This window comes from Mauremys reevesii, linkage group 17 (genome assembly GCF_016161935.1).
Source record: "Mauremys reevesii isolate NIE-2019 linkage group 17, ASM1616193v1, whole genome shotgun sequence".
In the NCBI taxonomy this organism is placed as follows: domain Eukaryota; kingdom Metazoa; phylum Chordata; order Testudines; family Geoemydidae; genus Mauremys; species Mauremys reevesii.
The window spans coordinates 1,281,128-1,302,328 of NC_052639.1; the positions used below are offsets into that span (position 1 = coordinate 1,281,128).

Here is a 21,201-nt window from a genome sequence, read left to right on the forward strand (position 1 = left end):
AGCTTCCAGGCCCCCATCCCCCCTTACATTCTTCCATTGTACGAGCAGCTCTCACTTTGGTGCTCCTGCCCACTGCCGGGATGGGGTGAGCTCAGCCCAGCACTCCAAGAATGTGCCCTTCTGCATCTGGAAGGTCCGCAGCCATTGCTGGTCATCCCAAGTTGGCATTGTGATCCGTCACTGCCACTCAGAACTCATTGGATGGGCCCCCGAACCACCGCTCCACTGCGAGCAGTAGCCGGGTGAATAGCAGTTATAATATAGCCTGTGCATTCACTGGTACGTTTCCAGCTCGGGTAGATACACACACCTAGCTTGGATGGAGCCAGCACACTAAATAGCAGTGTGGCCACGGCAGCATGGGCACTGGCTGGACCTAGCCACCCAAGTATGATCCCATCCGAGATCCTAGGTACGCAGTCAGCCAACCTGGGCCGCTGCCTACGCCACCGTGGCTACGCTGCCAGTTTTGCCCCCCAAAAGGGCAGGTCCATAGCGGGGCCAGGGCTGCATGGTTCTCTGTGTTCTTAGGACCCCAGCTTACTGCAGTTTGGCCCTCCTGCAGAGTGCTTGGGGTGTGCACCCAAGAAAGAGAGGTTTGGGGTGAGCAGTGCCAGGGCAGCAGGTCAGGGTGAGCCCTGGGGGGAGTGGTGGAAGGTGACCAGTGAGTAGAGGGACTGAGTTCAGTTGAGCACTAGACGAAAGAGGATTAGGATGAATTCGCAACAGGGGCAGGTTCGGATGATCACTGGGGCTGGAGGGGACACAATAGTTTAAGGGGAGCTCTTGTGTGGGGAGGAGTTTAGGGAGTGCCTAGGGAGATTAGGGTAAACAGCCTGTGGGAAGTGGGCTCATCTGAACACAGTGAGGGGAGAGTTTTAGAATGAGGACTCGGGGAGCAGCAGTTTAGGCAGAATGGGTTAAGCAGAGTCCCGAGGGCCACAGTTTAGGGCAACCGTGCCAGGGAAGACTTTTCGCTGAGCACCAGCAGTAGAGAGTTTTGGGGAAAACATCCAATGAGACTGCTCGTTCATATACAGCATTGAACAACTGAGTTGTGAATAAACCGGTAAAGAGCAAGCTCTGAACTATTGGTGACCTGGTCAAAAACAGCTAAATGGCTTGAGTAATTTATTTGTAATTAATAATTTAATCAACTTTTTTTTCTCCAATGGGGCAAAGCCAACACAAGAAGGGATAGATAGATAGATAGATAGATAGATAGATAGATAGATAGATAGATAGATAGATAGATAGATAGATGGGCATGTACCATTGTAAGTAGTTCTACAAGCAAACCATAGCCTTTACAAACCAGAAAAACTTTGCACTGCAGAGTGGTTTTAGGAGTTAAGTACGAATGGGAGAAAGACGTTGATGTGCTACCATTTTACTGATATTAGCACAGCTTATCAATAGCTTGTGCTCTTAATCTAGAGGCTTGGAGCTGAGCAGAGAGAAAATGAGGCTGCAGCGGGAGGAAAGCACATGAAAGAAAGATGAAAGCTTCATACGTTCCCACAATGCTGCTAAGCTGACAATGTGGGGAGAGAAACAATTATTTTTAAAAAGCCATCCAAATGCATTAGGGACCCATGAGTTAAAAAAATAAAATCAGTGAAACCCAGTGACTAGCTTTGCTGAGTCGAGAAGTATAATTTTGTTCCGGTCCCAACACCATAGCCCAAGGCTTTTGATGGCACTGCTGAACAAAATACTGAGAGAATTACTGGATTTGTTTTTGTGAAGGTTGGGTGAGGGGGAGACTCTGGGGCCTAGTGGTTGTCCAAGGAGACTGGGGCTTGTCTGTAGAACCTTTTCACCTCTATCTCTCATTCAAATCAAGAGTGAGTCAGCAACAACCGAAAGTCGTTGATAACTGTTTGGCTTCCATGCGAAAGGAGCCCGTGATCTCACTCTGACTCCCACCTCACATAAAATGGCCCCCTCCTGCTGCTGCCATCTCATTAGATCACTTACCTAATGAACGGGGAATGAAGATCAAACCGGAGAGGTGCCCTCCTGGCGAAGGCAGTTTGGCAGGAGTTGTGCGAGGAAGTTTTCCCTGCCCATGCCAGTTGGGTGGCTGAAGAGAGGACTTTCGTCTGGCAGAGTTGCAAATAGAGTGTCCATAATGTTGTTGCACATTAAACAGGTTCGAACCTGGTTGTTTGAGTGTTGACATGTAGGATAGGAGCTGAAAGAGGGCAAAAGCAGAGTTGCTTTGTCATAGGAGGAAGGAGGCCAGCACCCGAGTGGGGAACACCAGCAGGAAGAAGAGGAGAGACACTTGACTAGAGGTCACTTTGTCTGATTCAGTCTCAGATACGACAGAATTTCCAGCTCCAAAGATCTGTGTTGCTTTTCATCTAGACTATCTGGAATGAGGGGGAGTGAAGAGCGAACCAAGAGCAACGAGCACTGGAAGTAAACTGGGAGTAAGTGGCCAGCTGATACCACAGGGATGGGACAAAAAGAGCGAGAGGTGGAAGCAGTTGTGAGCTGCAAGGAAATAGGAGTAAGCGACAGAAACTTTCCTGGCTGATCTGCTAGTGCTTCCACAGACATCAACTCACTGCAGCCAGGGTAAGCTGTATTTGGACTGTGATGCCGTACAGAGGTAACAGACAATCTGCGGAGAGGGGATCTCAACAGAACCCGGCGAAACTTTTTTCTGCAAATAGTAAATGTTCTAAAAATTCAATTTCAGGGACACTAAATGTTTTCGCAAATGAAGGTTAAATTTAGCATATAGTTTTGGCCAAAAAAAAAAAACCAACTGATTTTTTTTTCAGAAATATCAAAATGTTCTGTTTTGACATGTACGAAATGAACCATTTCAATATTTCATTTTGAAACAGCGATTTCAAAATGACATCGCAATTCAAATCAACATTTCATTTAGACCCGTGTCGTTTCAAATTGACATTTTGCAACTACACTGATGGGGTGATGATCGGTGCAAGTTCTCTAGAGCTGAATTCGTTGCAGAGGGCTCCCTGGTTGCTGTAAACACGACTTACCCCTTCTCAGGCTGTGATGGAGCCAGCATTTTCCCGTGTCTCCATTACTAGATGTCCTTCTTTCTCTACTGGCTGTTTGCTGTGTTTCTGTGTGCCCAGATCGGGCACTCTTCCTCCGTAACTGTGCCAGACAGAGAGGCTGGCAGATCTGCCCAACAGAGAGGCTGGCAGATCTGCTCTCAGGAGCTTGGCTTTCTCCCTGTCTCCTGAACTACTTGTACTTTCTGTGCCCTGGATACTGTTGCCTGCCTCTAAGCACAGCTTCCACACTGCATTCCCTGTAAAGACTCAGGAACACGCCCGGAGCCAGGGACTTAACCAGGTGATGCTTCTAATAACTAATGAACCCCCCCATGAATGTTCTGCTCCTTGTAATGTCCCCAGTTTGCATTTGCCCTGAGAGCTACACGGTGACTCTCTCTGGCTTGGTGCATGCTGGTAAGTGATAAAAGGGGATGCAATATTTCATTCTCTTCCTTCCTAAGGGTAGCACACGCCAAACAACGGCAAGCATCTTCTAATGGGTAGAGCTGGCTGGGAAACGGAAACCCGCACCCGTGAAAAATGTTGTGGGTTTGAACATTTTTCCATCGCAACTTGGGACAAAACGTCAAAGACGTGACATTTTTCGACTGCAGGGATTTCCAGCAGAATTCCATTTCTGGAGCCCCGAAAGGGAATTGTTTGCCTTGCCAGCTGTCCATCTGCAGGTGGGAGGTGAAATGGACAATTTCCAGCCAGGCTGACAGAGGCTGAGTTCCCAGGCTTCTCCATCTCCGTCAGTCCAGCTGCTGGGGGTGGGGCAGCCAGGTGACGAATCAGTGCGCATGTTTTCCCCACCTCCCTCCAGCCCAGCAGCACTTTCCTGTCTGCAGGCACGGAGCTCTCTTGTCCATTTCGCGTTCTCCCTGCAGGATCATTTTGATTTTCTTGACAGAAAATTGGAATTTGGGGCAAAATTGAAATTTCCTTCGGGAACATTTTGATCTTATGAAAAGAAGGACGTTTTCTGTTGGGAAAGTATTCCAGCTAGTTCTGTTAATGGGGTAATGGGACAGGGACTTGTTTTTTTTTTGTTGTTCTGGGGTCCTGGTCGAGGATTAGGTCTTGCAGGCACGGCTGTAGTACCCTCAATAAATAAATAAATAATCATAATAAAGGGAAGGGTCTGATTCTCCGTTGACACCATTGCAAAGCTCCGATTCATCCCTGTGATAGCAGGACCCAAAGAGCAGTGAATGAGCAGAGATGGCTTGGACTTTCCCTATCCTGGGGCTGTTGGGGCCCAGCTCAATCCCTAGGGTAGCCTGATCGAAGCTGCTGAGAGAAATTAGTTAATAAATAAAATTGGGAAGCGGGGGCGGATACAGAGTGTGGAATGGACTTTGCTGTTCTGCAGCAGGATAGTTTGCTGTAATCAGGGAAATGAAAGGCACTTTGCAAAGCACGGAGCGAGATGCTGGCAGAGCACTCAGTGCACAGGTAAATGCAGCAGCTGTTGCAGGTTTCCCTAAACAAAGATCAACAATGTGCTCGCTCCCGCTCCCTAAATTAGAGCGGGAGTGAGCAAGTCGAGTGCCTATGCCTCCCTGTAACAGGATGCAGCTGCTTTGAGAACAACATGGCAGCGGCCTCGACGCACGGCCAGAGTCATAGAGATTGAAAGGTGCAGAACACCGAAAGCCCTCACGGTTTCAGAGCTGGATACATCACAACAGCCATTTTCATGCAAGGTTAAGCTGTCTGGAGCTCAGGCAGGGTTCCACTCCAATAGCAGGCAGCACAGCGGCAAAGCCGTTGGCCACTTGAGCTTGGTTCTGCTCTCTCTTGGCCCCTAAATCATCTGGTGCCCTACTCAGCAGAGGAACATAGGCTGCAAAACAGCCCTAAGCTCCTCCCACCGGATAAAACCCTGGAGCAAGATTCCTCTCTTGCAGGTCCAGAGCCAGCCCCCATACGCTATACATCCCCCCAGAAGGCTCTGGCACAGAGGGCATGCCAGGGGCTGGGGAATTTCCGTGCTCTGGCTATTTCTTGGCTGCTGCAATTCTCATAGGGGCCACAGCAGCTAGGATGCACACAAGGGAAGCTCTTACAACACTAACCAGGTAAGCATAGCTTGGGGCTTTGAGTGCAGAGACCCCCAGCTTGCTTTGTTCCCTGGCAGCCACCACCATTAATGCTTTTATAATCTTTTATTGAAAATACATATCAAACAGTTAAAGCTTTTAAAATGTAAAGTGTAAAGTAAGGCTTTACTTTTAACAAGATCCACTATTCCTTTTCTCTGTAACTCTAGAGAGTTTTTATAAGGAACCCCCCGCTGTTGGACATCCTCCGAGGCCTGGTCTACACCAAATTTAGATCGATTTAGCTACATCGCTCAGGGCGGTGACAAATTTCACTCCTCATATGACGTAGTTAGGTCAACCTAACCCGCACTGTAGACACAGCAAAGTCAAAGGAAGGGTTCTTCTGTGGACCTAGTGTTGTATCAGCCAGGCAAGGTACTAACAAACTTCAACAGGACTTTATTTTTGCAGTGGAAACCTCTGTACCAAGCTGCTGCTGCACCCTCTGTAACTCTCACCCAGCCTCCTCAACTCCTCCCCCCTCCTTTCCTTTCAGACTTCCAACAGCCAGTGCTCCCAGTTCTAATCATTACAAGCACATCTAAACACCACACCTAGCTACTGCCTCTTGATTAACTACAGCAACCCAAAAACCCTTTCCGTCAATGTAGGACGTGGCTATGCTACTGCACTAAGCAGCTGAAGCGAAGGCACACCCCAAGGCGCTGTTAAGGAAGCTAATGACGGTTGTGTCGGGGGAATAGAGAACAAGTTACCTGAGATGGGCTGGAGCTGCTGTTGCTGGAGCTGTTGTTAAAGTCCCATTCTGCTTCCTCGAAGACAAACACACGTAGAAGGGAAGAGAAAAGAACAGCAAAGACAGGGCCGGTGGCTTCTGTCTCTGGGGCTGGCTCATGAACGAGCGGCCTCACTGCTAGGGGAACACACACATGACTCGTGGAATTATCAGCCACTCCGAGACCCAACAAATCTGGCCATCCCAACCTCCATCCCAGGGCAACCAGTTCCATAGGTTAATTTTGCAAAAAATTACTTCCTTCTCTTTGCATCAAACTCTTAATGTCATGCTTCTGTACTGTGGGAAAAGGTAAAGAACATTTCTCCATTCACGTTTTCCACCTCATTCATGATTTTATAGACCTCTAGCATTTCACCCTTTAGTCATCTCTTTTCTAAGCAGGATAGCCCTACTATTTCTAGTGTCTCTTTATATAGAAGCTGTTTCGTATCCTTAAGCATCTTCGTTGTCCTTTTCTGAATCTTTTCCAGTTCCACTATGCCGTTTTCGACATAGGGCATCAGAACTGGATACGGTGTTCAAGGTATAGGCACACTCTAGATTTATATAGTGTTGCTATGATCTATTCTGTCTTATTTTCTTTCCCTTTCTCATAATTACTAACCTACCGTTAATCTTTTTGACCGCTGCTTCATAATGAGCTGAAGTTTTCAGAGAACTATCCATGGTGACTCCGAGATTTCTTTTTAAATCCGTGAATCATTTTGTGAGTGCTTATTTTTATGTCTTTGCACTTTCAGATTCTGGCTAAGATGGGTCACACAAGTACCCGAAAACTAAAAAGAAATCCTCCTTTTACAAGATTCCCAGCCAAAGACATGCAGCTGGGCTGGAGACGGTTTGGATAAGCTTGTGCGTGCTTATCTGAATTGTGTTCTCTTGCAGCTTTGCTACCCATTAAAAAAATCTCCCATCAGAGCTGGAAATAAACAAGATTAGTTCAGTAAACAAAGGTCCAGAACTCCACAGATTCCCACACACTCCACTGCACTTTTATGTCATACTGCGATAAGTGGAATTTCACCTCCTACCATGGAACAAAACTGCAGCTCTTTCTTGCAGCGGCTAAAGTGCATATTATCTGAGCTGCTCCTACCAAAAACAAATAAAAGTTCATCTCTCTCATGAAGCAACTTCACTGTGTAAGCTGCAGCACCCTATGTCCTCATTCAAAAATGGTAGGTCTGTGGAAGCGATAAGCAGATGTGATAAATGATACGTTAATAGGAACTTTTCACGCCCTCTGGTGAGATAAGAGTGTCGGTGTGGGACTCACGGGCTGGCACGCCCCCTTGTGGCCGGGCATGGCATAGCGGGCTTTCCTCTGTTAACACCCCTGCTGATGGTCGTTCTGCGATGCTCTGCTTCTTCATGTGACTTGGCCCGACATCCAGGTCACCTGTCAATAGTCTGATGAACAATAATGCATCTCCCTCATGTTTGGCCTTCGGCCTGAGGCAAGAGGCTCTAGTCCTGGTCTCTGATATCAGGAAGTTTCAATAGTCTTTGCCTTTGGTCAGAGGGTTTCTGCTCCACCTTCCATGTGGGGCCGGTAGGGAAAACCAGGCCCTCTCTCTGCTCTGGGTTCCAATCCAGGGACCCTTTAATAAACAGACAAGGCCTAACAACAGCGACCCTTTGCTGTTCCCTGGACCGCTTCCTGCCTTGCTCTGTCTTGGGCTTTTGCCACCACCTCTTCCCAGGCTCATGGTGTTCTGACTCCTCATTCTCTAACTCTCTTCCCCAGGATCCCTGCAGAGCTTCCTAGCCCTTTCTACCATTTGGCTAGGTCTGCTGCAGGAGAGTTTTCTCCATTCGCCCAGCAGGGCTCCCCTGACTCAGCAGAAGGCTCCCTGATCCCTGAAGATCCCTCCACCAGCACCTGGACAAACTCCCTTCCTCCCTCTTTCCTTCCCAACTGCCTTGGGCTCCCTGTGGCAGACCTTGCATCCTTTAGGAAAGCTCTGTCTGCAAGCACCTAACTCCGCTCCTCAGCTCCAGCCAGGCTGCCCTCCCTGAAAACAAGAGATCTGCTCTCCTTCCTAGACAGCCCCCACCGGAGCTATATTCAGCCCTTTTAGCTCCTCTGTCCACGTTTGACACCCGCTGCCAGTGTAGCGGGGTCAGGCTGATTGAGTCCACAGGCTCTCATTCACCCCTCCTGGCTTGGCATGGGATCCGTACGCCCCATCACAAAGATTCAAATAGATGGTAGCAGGGAGGGGTGGAGCTGACTGAGAAAGAACCACTCAGAATGTTTGCTTCAGCTAAACAGCTTTGAAAACAATTTGGAGGGTCAGGAAAAATTTTCCATCTCACCCTGTTTTGCAGAGGATTGAGCATTCCGCTAAACAAAACTTCTCATGAAAAGGTCCACTTCCCTTGAAAATGTGATTTTTAAATTATTATTATTATTGGTCTGAAAACTGATTTTTATGTTTGTTTTCAGCAATTTTTGTCCAGTGATTTTCCCGATCACTGGAAAACTAAAAATGTCCACGTTCAGATGATTTTGCTCTCACATCGTCTAACCTGCAACAGCAGCAGATTTGGAGAAAGGGGCTCATTCTGACACCCTGCTGATGGGGGTTAGGTGTCAAAGTCCGGTCTACGCTGCAGCCGCCCTGCTTTCTACGACCAGAGGGGCTGAACAGGTGACACATTCTGGATTCTACATTTGCTGCTGTCGAGTCTCTGGAGCGAGCAGATCATAAGCTCTCTTTGAACAGGGTGAACCTGTGACATGTCAAATCCCAAAGAAACCACCCACTGTGAGCATATAGCAGGCCTGTGGAGTTTAATTGCCTGCTGACAACTGCTTTCCTTGGTGCCTGGCTAAGTAACTTCCGACACAACTTTGCTTCCCAAACTACTTTTTCCTAGAAGCCTTTTTTTATAACACGGGAAACAGCAGAACTGAAATGGTAGCAAAATCTCTGTAGGCAGCTTCCTCCTATGTTGAATGTGAGCTCCATTGCCTCTGAGCTGCTCTTCCACAAGGTCTGTTGCTTCTGTCACCTCACCCGGGCTGACTGTTACACATGAAAGCATTGAGAGAGAGAGGCCAGGAGCGAGGGAAGGAGGTAGAAGGCAAAGCCGCATGATTTATTGACTATTATTCTATTTCACTAATTTCTATTGCTACTATTGCCGTGGCGGGCGGGCCCCTTAATGACAGAGATTATAGCAAAAAGCCAACGATGCAACGGCTCGTCAAACACTAAACAGAATGAAGTGCATCTGGCATTGTGCTCGGGAGGCTGTCTGAGCCGGGCTGTGGCGGAGAACAACGCGAGGGAGGCTATGGCAGAGCCAGCAGCCCTCCACCCAGTGAGCACTGATACCAAACATGCCAGCCTAGCCTCACCCATGAAGGTGTAGCAGTATGGGTGGCCTAACGGGCTGTCCAAGCCCACCCGGGACCCTGGGTAATTACTCAAGTGGCTACCCTGCACTTCTGCCCATTCTGCTGTGACTTCACTACCACTGTTTTTTGAGCTAGGTAGGTCCCAGCCAGCCTGGGTGTGTCTAGATGTTGCAAAAGAGACATACCATTAGGAGGGGACAAGGTCAAAGGAATTAGCCAGGCGCCAGACTCTCCATGGTTTCTCTGCAGCCTGGTGCACTCCTCCATCCACAACGCTGCTGAACTCTCCTCAGGTCTGTCTCATGGAACATCAGGAAGGGAACGGCTGGCGATCAGCATTCCCCATGCCGTCCATACTCCCCACCCACCATGGCCAGAGCTACCAGCAAGACTCTCTGAGCTCTCACCCACCTCCCCCAAAAGAAGAGAACATAGTTTGTCCAAACCCTGAATGAGCTTCCCTAGGAAACCTCCACAATGATTTAACCTACAACAAGACCGTGATGTCTTCTCTGGAAGCAACAACCCCCTCTCCTTGCGTAACCGAGCTCCTCTTTCTGCTGGGAGAGAGACCGGCAGACTGGCCAAACTGTGCCTCAACAAACACAAGTCCTTCCTCTGCCACTCCCAGCTCTGGAAGCCTGTAAACCTAAATCAAGTCCCAAATCACTTCATGCTTCGATTCTCAGCCTGCTACCACTTCGGCCTGCAGTGCTTTGGTCACAGCTGAGGCTGGTTGGAAAAGAACAATTCCGTGTTGGGAAAAAAATGGAAGGTTTTGACATTTGTTTTCATTTTGACATGGAACAAAAATGAGACCTTTTGAAATTTTTCACAAGAGACAAGAAAGGCCCCACCATAGCCATTAGCCTGTTGGTGAGAGAACTTACCAGAGGGATCTGCAGGCCCAGGTAGCAATCTCTGCTCAGTTCAGAGACTTGGACCTGGGCCTACCATACCCCGGGCTCAACTGTGCTCTAGAGTCAGTCACGTAAGAACATAAGAACGACCCTACTGGGTCAGACCAAGGGTCCATCTAGCCCAATATCCATCTCCCGAGAGTGGCCAGTGCCAGGTGCCACAGAGCGAATGAACAGAACAGGGAATCATCAAGTGATCCATCCCCCATCGCTCATTCCCAGCTTCTGGCAAACAGAGGTTAGGGACACCGTCCCTGCCCATCCTGGCTAATAGCCACTGATGGTCCTGTCCTCCATGAATTTATCTAGGTCTTTTTTGAACCCTGTTATGGTCTTGGCCTTCACAACAGCATCCGGCAAGGAGTTCCACAGGTTGACTGTGCATTGTGTGAAGAAATACTTCCTTTTATTTGTTTTAAACCTGCTGCCTATTAATTTCATTTGGTGACCCCTAGTAGAAAACAACACTTCCTTATCTACTTTCTCCACACCAGTCATGATTGTATAGACCTCTATCATATCTCCCCTTGGCTGTCTCTTTTCCAAGCTGAAAAGTCCCAGTCTTATTCATCTCTCTTCATATGGAAGCCGTTCCATATCCCTAATCATTTTTGTTGCTCATTCTCTCCCACTGCAGCTGTTCCACTTCTGAGTAGATTTAATGAGTGGATCTTCATTAGGCTCAAGACAAAGCCCAACTCTAGAACCCGATGACTATCACCATGGCCTGGGATGTAGGAAATCCAGCTTGAAGTCCCTGCTCTGAATCGGGCAGAGCGGGAATTTGAACGTGGGTCTTCCACTATGAGATACTCCATCTCTTTCATGAATTTCAATCCTGGACCTAAGAAACCTTCCCTATGAAGTCTTTGTCGACACTGATACATTTCCAGTGGTGAGCGACAAAGATGATCAAAGGGATGGAATGCACGCCATCCGAGCAAAGGCTGAAGGAACCGGGTACGTTTAGTTTGGAAAAGAGGAGATTAAGGCAGGACATGATAGCCGTCTTCAGATACTTGAAACGCTGCCATAAAAAAGATGGAGAAAAGCTGTTCTCCCTTGCCACAGAGGGCAGGACAAGAGCAATGGGTTCAAACTCCAGCATAGCAGCTTTAGATGAAATCTCAGGAGAAACTTCCTCACTGTAAGAACAGTAGGACAACGGAACAGACTGCCTAGGGAGGAAGCTCCTTCACTGGAGGTTTTCAAAAGGAAGCTGGATTATTGGATGCCTTAGATGCAACAAACCCTCATCTTGGCAGGGGGGTAGACTAGGAGATCCTTGCGGTCCCTTCTAACCCTGTGGTTCTATGGCACATTTCAGTTGTGACAAAACTGATGGAAAAAAGATTGGTAGAAAAATTTTGACCAATGGTAGCCACCACCTTTGATACCTCTGGAGCTTTCTACTCCAGACTAGGGTACTGAGGACAGCCGCTGACTGCAGTGATCTTCCTTCAGGAAAAGAACCCAAACTGACCAGGGTGGGGTCCTGACAGCGAAGGGCAAGAGATCCTAAGGAAATAAGATCTGACCCAAGTCCCTGTACGAGCAAGCACAGCTCCAGCAAAGTCAACAGGACTTACAGCTGCACTCTGATTGGTGCCCCTCTCAACCAATAAAGTTTAAGTTCGCTATTAAAGCTGATGTCCAGATAAAGGCCCTGCTCTTGGATATTCAGAGTGACTTGCCTTCAGCTCTTAGTTGCGCAGTTGACGTTGGGGATCCATTGTGGCTGTCTGGTAGAGGTGCAGGGTGGGAAGAGGAGAAACCTGAGCCTCTTCTCTTGTGGGAAAGACCAACGGTGTTAAACAGAGATGAAAGTAATGAGGTGCTAGAAGAGATACTCTAAAAACCTCCAGAACTGAATAGAAAATAATAAAAATTCCATAGTTTTTTTTTAACCACCCTAGAGAATTCCGTGGCAGAGATATAATTCTATGAGATTGTATGTGTGTATATAGGGCAGTTTTCCTTTTCTAGTAGATGCAATAGGACCTTTCCCTAAGGCATATGGAAAGGTTAAGTTTTATGGATGGATTTAGCACCGAAGGATTTAGCACCTCACTTCAAAATACAAGGACTCTTCCAATCTTAAACTTCACATACAGATTCTTTGCCCTGCGGGAGTGGCCCATGCAGACAGCACATTGTGGACAGCAAGCACAGCCGTGTGAACTACTCCCCGCCAACAATTTAAACATCAAATTCAGCTTGTTTTCTCTGCTTCCACACTGTCTGCAAACAGATCATGACGGGGGGCTGGAACAATTTGTCTAGGGCGGGTGCTGAGAGCAATTGAAGCAAACTGTAAACCCGGTATATGATGAAAACCACTTTGAGCCGGGGGTGCGGCAGCCCCCCTAGTTCTAGCACCTATGGATCACGATGCCAGTGGATTTGTTTGTTGGTGATGTTTAGCTGGCGAATGTCTTCTGCAAAGTTATTTCGGGCTCTTGGGAGTTCGCAAAGTAGCCACAGGGGGATACAACATCTGAGATGTATGGCCAGTTCTTTGTTTTCCTGACTGAGGGAGAAAGGAAGAGTTAAACCACTAGAAACAGGATTCACTGGTTGTTCGCAGCAGCAGTTGCATTAAGTTTTCTCTAGTCACGCTCACACGGGCATTGCATATAACCTGGTACTTCTCCCTTGATTTAGCTGCCTGTGTCAATCTTAGATACCCTCTGGAAGTGGCCGTGAGTTCACACACGGACACACAAGCTCCTTGTTTCAACACAAGGTCCCCGCTGATCATCTGACTCGATGCAGCCTCGCTGAAACAAATGTTTGCACAAAGCAAACAAGGCCGTCCACGTGCATGAGAATTAGGCACAATTATCTGCCCATCTCCAGGAGCCAGCCCAGCAGGCCCCCCGGCAATGTCATGTGTGCCAAGCATTCCTAAGGAAACTCAATGCCTCCAGCCTGCAGTGCTCAGGAGCTGCTTCATGAGTGGAAGGGAGGGTCGGGATTCACATGCGTGCAGAGCGCTTCAGTTAGACACGGCCACGCTCAGCAAAGGCAAACGACCACAGCTCACATTTTCGATCGCGCCATCGCAGCCTTAATGCCTCTGCACTATGCGCCCAAGCTCTTGCCCTCTGCATCCCAGCAATCAAGCAGCTCTTAACTCGGTTGGACACAGCAACTGACCCTCTAGGATTGGGATCATTTTTAAGGGAAAGTGCCCCACTCTGCTTTCCTTCTAGGTTGGTCCCCAGTGCCTGCAAGATGAGATGCCCGGGGCCTTTCTATTCTTGCTCATTTTTCTCATGAGCCAGTTTATTCCCCCACCCGCCCCCTTTTTTCCTCTTAAATCCATGAGCCAAGCAATTGCTGTTGGCCGCTATGTAAAGAAATAAATATATCTGTAGTATGGTTGCAGCCATCTTGGTCCCAGGATATTAGAGAGACAAGCTGGGTGAGATCATAGAATCATAGCACTGGAAGGGACCTTGAGAGGTCATCTCGTCCAGTCCCCTGCATTCAAGGCAGGACGAAGTATTATAATACCTTTTATTGGACTGTTGGTGACAGTTACCTTTCCCAGACCCGAAGAAGAGCTCTGTTTGGCTCGTGGGCTTCTCTCTTCACCAACAGACGTTGGTCCAAAAAAAGAGATCACCTCACCCACCTTGTCTCGTCTGTGTAGAGTAGATGTGTGTAGGAACACATTAGCTGAGGAAGAAAGTGTGTGGTCTAGTGCAGGGATTCCAGCTGGGGAAGAAATTCTAGACTTTAAAACCAGAAGGAACCATTTCCATCACATAACACAGGTGAGAGAATTTCACCCATCCGTAGGTTACAAAAATAGCTATCCGGGTAATGCAGATCCTATCTTTGTTACTCAGTTCTACAGGTTCTGAAATAATTGTTTATAGACCCTTCCGACCTTACTATAACCCCTTGTTCAGTTCTTTAGGATTCTTCCATCCTGATAGCCACATGGACCCTAAAGAAAAGAGCTCACTGCCTTCCTTGAAATGCAGCAAGCATGGAAACATGCAAGAAATGGAATTTTATCTAGCCCTCAAGTTCTGCTTTAGCTCTTGCATCTGCCGGCACATGTCCTTGTCAAAGCTGAGACCTAGCGGCAGATCAACCCAAAGCAAATAGAGTGTCTCGCTCATGGCTAGTGCTGGTGAAATAATGGACTTTTTAGTTTGCTGGTCATTTAAGAACAAGTTGGAAAAAAATAATTTGGGGTCATAAGGGAAACAAATTTTTAGGAAATTTTCAGCCAATAGAAAAATCAAAAACAATTGTTTTGGGTGAAACAAACTGTTTCATTTTGAAAAAAAGGAAAGGTTTTGCTTTGATTTTGACCATTTGTAGACATTTTTGAATTTTTAAAAAATAATATGCAAGGGAATTTTGAAACGAAAAGTCATTCTGAACTGAAAAAATCAAAACTCTTCATTTTGTAAATGTCAAAATAACTTTTTACAATTTTTTTTCAGAATTTTTTTTAGGGTTGGTTTGTTGCTGGGTTGGTTTGGGACTAAAACAATTCAGCAAAACTGACCTGAATTGACAGTAATGTTTTGGTGTTGCCGAATCTGCATTTTTCACCAAAGAAACATTTTGGCCAAGAAACATCACCCAGCTCTAGCTTAGTGTTCCTCCTTAATGATTCTTGCTATGGACTGGGGATAACAGGCATCACTCACCCTCGATTTTGTTGGCAAAGATCCCTGGAGGACAAATCTTTCTCCCCTCACAACCCCTCCCACACACTCCATCCAGTCTCTATCCAATCATCATTTTCAGATGAAGGGTCCATTTCAAGAGACTTCTTTCCAGGCTGATGGGGCCTGATTCTGCTCTCACTATTCCCTGTGTAAAACTGTAGTGTCTTATACTGGATTTACACCATGATCTGAACCTTTTTCACTCCCAGGCATTAGCAGTACTTGCTGGAAACATATCCAACCCGGGAAAAACTTTCAAGTCACAACCTAGCAAACAAATGGTGTGACGGTGCCAATTCCGCAGGGCACGATACCGACCAGCCTCTCGCTGTGACGTGTCTGTGCTAATGACCTTCGAACGAACCACCTGCCAGCACCTAGGCAGCCATAGTCTGATTAGAGAAAGTGGAAAACCTGAGGCGCATGGGTTAGTTTGCTGTGAAGGGAGCAGAGCTGTAATAGACCCGCCATTTATACCCAGTTTATGTACTGACTTGCTGCAGGCTCTCTATTGCTATGTAAATTACAAATTACAGCCTTTGGAGTTAGAAATCGTCTCTCATCTGTAGCCACAGTATTAGAGGTGCCGTCCGGGCCTCTCGCTCTACAAGCTCCAGTTAACAGGCAAATTGTCTGATCGGTGTTTGGATTATGAATTGCAGCCTAATAACTTGCAGAGCCCAGACTCTTCTTTATTGTACAAGCTAAGTGCTGGAAATGTCTCCTATCTGTCTGGGGGGAAAGCATGCTGCATGGACCCCAGTCTGTCCCTTTATCCTCTGGAAGATGAGGTCGACATTTTGAGCCAGGTGGCTAAGGCTTGTGGTTTTTAGTTTAGAGTGAAACTAGCGTTTCTCTTGACCAAAGGGAAGGTTAAGGGGTGATCACAGTCTATACATGTCTACATGGGGAACAAACACTTCGTAATCGACTCTTCAGTCTAGCGGAGAAATGTCTAACACGATCCAATGGCAGGAAGTTGAAGCTAGACAAATTCAGACTTGAAACAGGATGTACATTTTTAACAGTGAGAAGAATTGACCATTAGAACAATTGACCAAGGGTGGTGGCGGATCCACCATCACTGACCATCTGTAAATCAAGATTGGATGCTTCTGTGAAAGATCAGCTCCAGGACTTATTGTGAGGGGAGTCCCGTGGCCTGGGTTGTACAGGGAGTCAGACTGGAAAATCACAGCGATGCCTTCTGGCCTTGGACTCTATGGCTCTGTGTCTGTGCCTGAACGACGGAAGCGATAAGGGAAAGAAACAAGGGGGTTATACCAGACTTTGCATCTAGACAGAATCATAGAAATGTAGGGCTGGAAGGGACCACCAAGTCCAGCCCCCAGCGCTTAAGTATGCCTTGATATTCAGAGCAGCTGAGCTCGTGTGCTTTGCTGATGGACTTTGCTCTAGGAACCTCTTGAAATACTAGTTTTGCTTTTAACGGTTCTGGAGATGCAGGCCCAGATGAATCAATCTGCCCCCACAGAAGCAGCCCTCCTCCATTTTCCTTTCTTTCCATCTTTCGTGTGGAGTTTAACCATTTTTGTCTTTAGTGCTTTGGAAGAAAAAAGCTGTTTAAAACATACAGGAATAGAGGGGAGAGCGTCTAAACCAGAGTACCCAAATTATTATTATAAAACGATCTTTTCTCAGCATTAGCAACCCCCAGCATTAAAGAATCAGGCGTCAGGCCCACCCAAAATCATATGACCACTCTCCAGCAGAGCCAAATTAAAGTAATCTGGAGCCCTCAGAGTATATCCATACGCCATGGCCCTGCCCTTATCTGGGGCATTGGGGGCCAGGGGCATCCATGCAAGAGGCGCCTGCAGAGTATTTCAAACCACAAGTGCTCAAAAATCATGTGTCAGGCTCCAAAATATCATGAGATTAACTTAAATATGATAAACGCAACGACGATTGGGTTCTTCTTCTATTTTTTTCCCTTCTGAGCTTTGCCCCTTCAGAGGTCATAGAATCATAGACTATCACGGTTGGAAGGGACCTCAGGAGGCCATCACACAGAGCCATAGAGTCCAAGGCCAGCCCCCTTCCATGCTTCCATGCTATTTTTTTCTGCCACCACGAAGGCTAGAAATGTACCTTAAAGCTGACATTCTCACCCAAACACATGACTCCAGGTGCTCGGGCTTAAAGAACCCCCCTCCCAATATTACAAGAGACATGGTAAAACTGTCAGAGGCAGCAACATGCAGGGTGAGATGCTTGAGATCCTGATTTTTTTTTTTGAAGGTACACTTTTCTTTCAGGATGGGTAGTAATTGAAAAGTCCAAGAGCATGCATGTTGTGCCACAGTCTTTCTTCCTAGCTTTGCAGTAAGGTGTGTGGTTTCAAATAAACCCAGCCTCCTAAAGTGTTCACACAGGAGATTTCAAATCACTTTACAAAGGTGGTCAGTATCATTATCCCTATTTTGCTGATTGAGAAATTGAGGCACAGAGAGAGGACGTGATTTGCCCAGCAGGCTAATGGCAGAGCTGGGAATAGACCACAGATTTCCTCAGTTCTTTGCTTTATCTGTTAGGCAACACTGCCTCTTGTAAGCATAACATTATTTGGCATGTTGATCATTGTAAGTAGACAGCACCCCCTCTCCAGCAGTGCCCGAGGCATTGCCCAAGGATGCTTGGACATCTGCTTCCAATAGACAAAAGGAACAAATCTCCAGAGTGTTGGAGCTGCTGGGTGCCTGGAGCTCAGCCCACCCGATTTGCATATTCAGTGCCAGTTAGAAAGAGAACTCATCAAAGGGCTACTTTGCATTTGCAGGACTCCTTTCATCCAAGGGTTTCAAAGCCTTTTTATAGACATCAAGCATGGCTCGCAGCCCCTCGTTCAGTTTGGCCAGCATTCGTTCACAGGCGGATAAACTGAGGAGCAGAGAGAGAAAGTGGCTGGCTTACCATCACTCAGAGAATCAACAGCTGCAAAGAACCCACAGACTCTGACTTCCAGTCCTCTGGGTGCCCTGGTGGGCTGCACTGTTGACTGGTGTATTGTCTCATATGCTGAGGCCAGACCCTGCCAGCATTTGTTCACCTTATGGGATAAGCTGCGCCTTTTGCAAGCCAAGTCAAAAAGCAGTATTGAGTGTGCATAGACTTATTGATGTTTGGGTGCCTTGATAAAGGGAAATGGTCCTAGCCATGTTGCCAGTTTTCCTACATAGAATCAAAGAATATCAGGGTTGGACGGGACCTCAGGAGGTCATCTAGTCCAACCCCCTGCTCAAAGCAGGACCAAACCCAACTAAATCATCCCAGCCAGGGCTTTGTCAAGCCTGACCTTAAAAACCTCTAAGGAAGGAGATTCCACCACCTCCCTAGGTAACCCATTCCAGTGCTTCACCACCCTCCTAGTGAAATAGTGTTTCCTAATAGCCAACCTAGACCTCCCCCACTGCAACTTGAGACCACTACTCCTTGTTCTGTCATCTGCCACCACTGAGAACAGCCGAGCTCCATCCTCTTTGGAACCCCCTTTCAGGTAGTTGAAAGCAGCTATCAAATCCCCCCTCATTCTTCTCTTCTGCAGATTAAACAATCCCTTCAGCCTCTCCTCACATGAGTAACTGCTCCTCCAGAGCTCACCCAGAACCTGCTCACACTTCACAGCTGCCTTTTTTAAGTGTAGACACCAGAACTGGGCACCGTTTTCAAGCCATGGGCTCACCAATAGACAATGCTCAAAATCCAAGCAAAACATTTCAGTTTCGGTCAAATCATGACACTTTTTGCTCGACCCACAAGGAATTTGTTTTTGATTTTTGGATTGGGTGGAATTACGGCTGAAACTTTTTTTGTCAAAAAATGCAGCTGCAGTGATGTGGAAATGCAAATTCATGTTGGGCTTGCTGAATTGTTTCTCTCAAACCCCTGGCCCAAATTTCAAAAATAGTCAAAATGTTGCATTTCAACAGTTTCAAAACAAAATGTTTGGGGTTCCAAATGGCTTTTTCTCTTCAGAACCCGGTGGCAACTCTCCAGACATCAGCTTTGACGAGCACTTGCCATCCCCAACATCCACTAGGAGACATTTTTATTTCAGCCCTAATTAAAATTGGACTGAAGTCCACGGGTCAGATTCTGAACTCTGTTCCACCAGTGTAAATCTGGAGTAACACCACTGATTTACCCCCATGTGACAGTGAGCAGAATCTGGTCCAATCAACAGAGGTTAGAAACTTAGGGCTTGGCTACATTTCAGACACTACAGGGGCACGGTTGTGCTGTAGTGTAGAAATATCCTATAGCGATGAAAGGATATTTTTCCCCCATCACTGTACTTAATCCACCCTTTCAGGAGGCAGTAACTAGGTCATTGTCGACTTAGCAGTGTCTACACCAGGGCTTTAGGTCGGCTTAACAATGTCTCTTGGGGGGTCTGAATTTTTCACGTCCCTGAGTGACAGAGCTAAGCCAACCAACGTTTTCGGTGTGAACCAGGCTGCCAAGCCTGCTCCCATTGTAGTCAACTGCAAAACTCCCATTAATTTGAACGAGAACTGGATGCGCCCTTAGGAAAAAAAATTCAAAAGGGCCTAAGTCCCATTTTCAAATTTCAAACTGAGCCTAAGATTCCGTGAAAGTCTGGGCTTGTCTACACGGGAAACTGTCACAGCTGAGTAGAATCATTCTGCTCTAACTATGCTAATTTCCCCCTGTAAATAAGCTCTGAAGCTCCTAAGTCCCTTTTGAAAATGGCACTTAGGCGCCCTAAGTCACATTGGCACTTTTCAAAATGTTACCCCTTATCTACACTAGAAAGTGTTGCCTCTCTTTTCCACCCAGTAAAGACTTTCTAGCACAGATGCAGCCTTAAAAACAGGGCAAAGGAAGAGAAGGCACGATCCAGAGCAATAATTCAGGAAGGGGAAAGATAGAGGTTACCAGGGTGGAGATGGAGCTATGGAGAATTCCAGCAAAGAATGGGGTTTGAAGATGAGAGCTGTGAGTGGCGAGCAACTCTGAAAATCAGGCCAGTAACTTAAGTTCTTAATTATGGATTTAGTTGCCTAACTTCTGAAGCCCAACTTTCAAAATGTTGGCCTTTTTGCCTCAGTCTCACCTGCAAAATGAAGAGAACTGCAATGACTGTCCTTTGCACAGTGCTTTTGAGGTCTCCGGACAAAAATTCATGGGTTTTGTTCCAAAGTCAAGAGTCGTTGAAGAGCTCAGTAACATTACGATAACAAAATGGTTGCATTTCTTCCATGGATTAGATGCTAGAATCCAGGCATATTGACATTGAACCTTTGAGACCATCTTTCAATTTCCTGCAACAACTACACATTCATCCGACTCTCCATTCTTCTCTGCTTAAATTCATATTCATTGTCAGCAGGCTAAGAAGGATGGGGATATTTGAATGGCCTGCAGCCTCTTTTACACAGGGCAAATTCTGTAAAGGAAATAATCATCATAGTAATAAAAGATGCAATGAATGAAGGTGCAAACGGTCCCAAAGGTAAGAGCTGCTCGCATATGAAATATAGCTGACATTTCTGAGGCTAATCCCAATATTGATGTTTGCAGAGACATTTGTTCAGTGCTGGAAGTAAAAACCTTCCAGATCAATATAAATAAATGCAGCTGAAATTTTCTTCTGGGTGTTTTTGTATTTAGAGGAAAATTGGAAAAAAGCTTTCCTTGTTATTTATATAGCGTAGGATCTCAGATCATGACTGGAACATGCGTGAGCAGAGAAGGGACGGGGCAGAGAACGAAAATCATCGGTTAGGAATATTTTTGTACGTCCCCACAAATAGCTCCACGGGTCTGTACTCGGATTGGGAATTATTAGCTGAGAATAGAATATTATTTAGTGTAAATTTACCAATAACAAATACCCCATTTGAGAGAGGAAAGATGGTCTTGAAGTGAAAGCACTAGACTGAGAGCTGAGTTCAGTTCCCAGCTCTGCTAGTCTCCCGGTGTGAACTTAGGTAAGTCACGTCTTGTCTCTGGGCCTTGGCTCGCTGTCTGTGAAATGGGGATACTAATTCTTCATGTGTCCCTCTTGTCTATTGACATCTAAGCTCTTCAGGGAAAGGCCTGGGTCTTACTATGTGTCTGTACAGCAGTTTGGGGATCTCGTATGGAGCCTCTAGGCAGCCCTGTATAGCAAATACTACAAGTAATAAATAAGAATGGAGTTTTCTGAAATACGTCTATTGTGAGACGGGAGGTAACTGTTCACTCGAGGCACCGACAAAACTTGTTTTACTTAACAAAGCTATCGCCTAAGGAAGATGGAGAAGAACTGGTCTGAA

At 46.7% G+C, this 21,201-nt stretch overlaps 1 protein-coding gene across 1 annotated transcript in view; it reads left to right on the plus strand.

Annotated features, from left to right (window-relative positions):
- Positions 1-21,201, plus strand: part of LOC120384907 (acid-sensing ion channel 2) — a 1,047,281-nt gene that overhangs the window by 572,317 nt on the left and 453,763 nt on the right. The window lies entirely within an intron of this gene.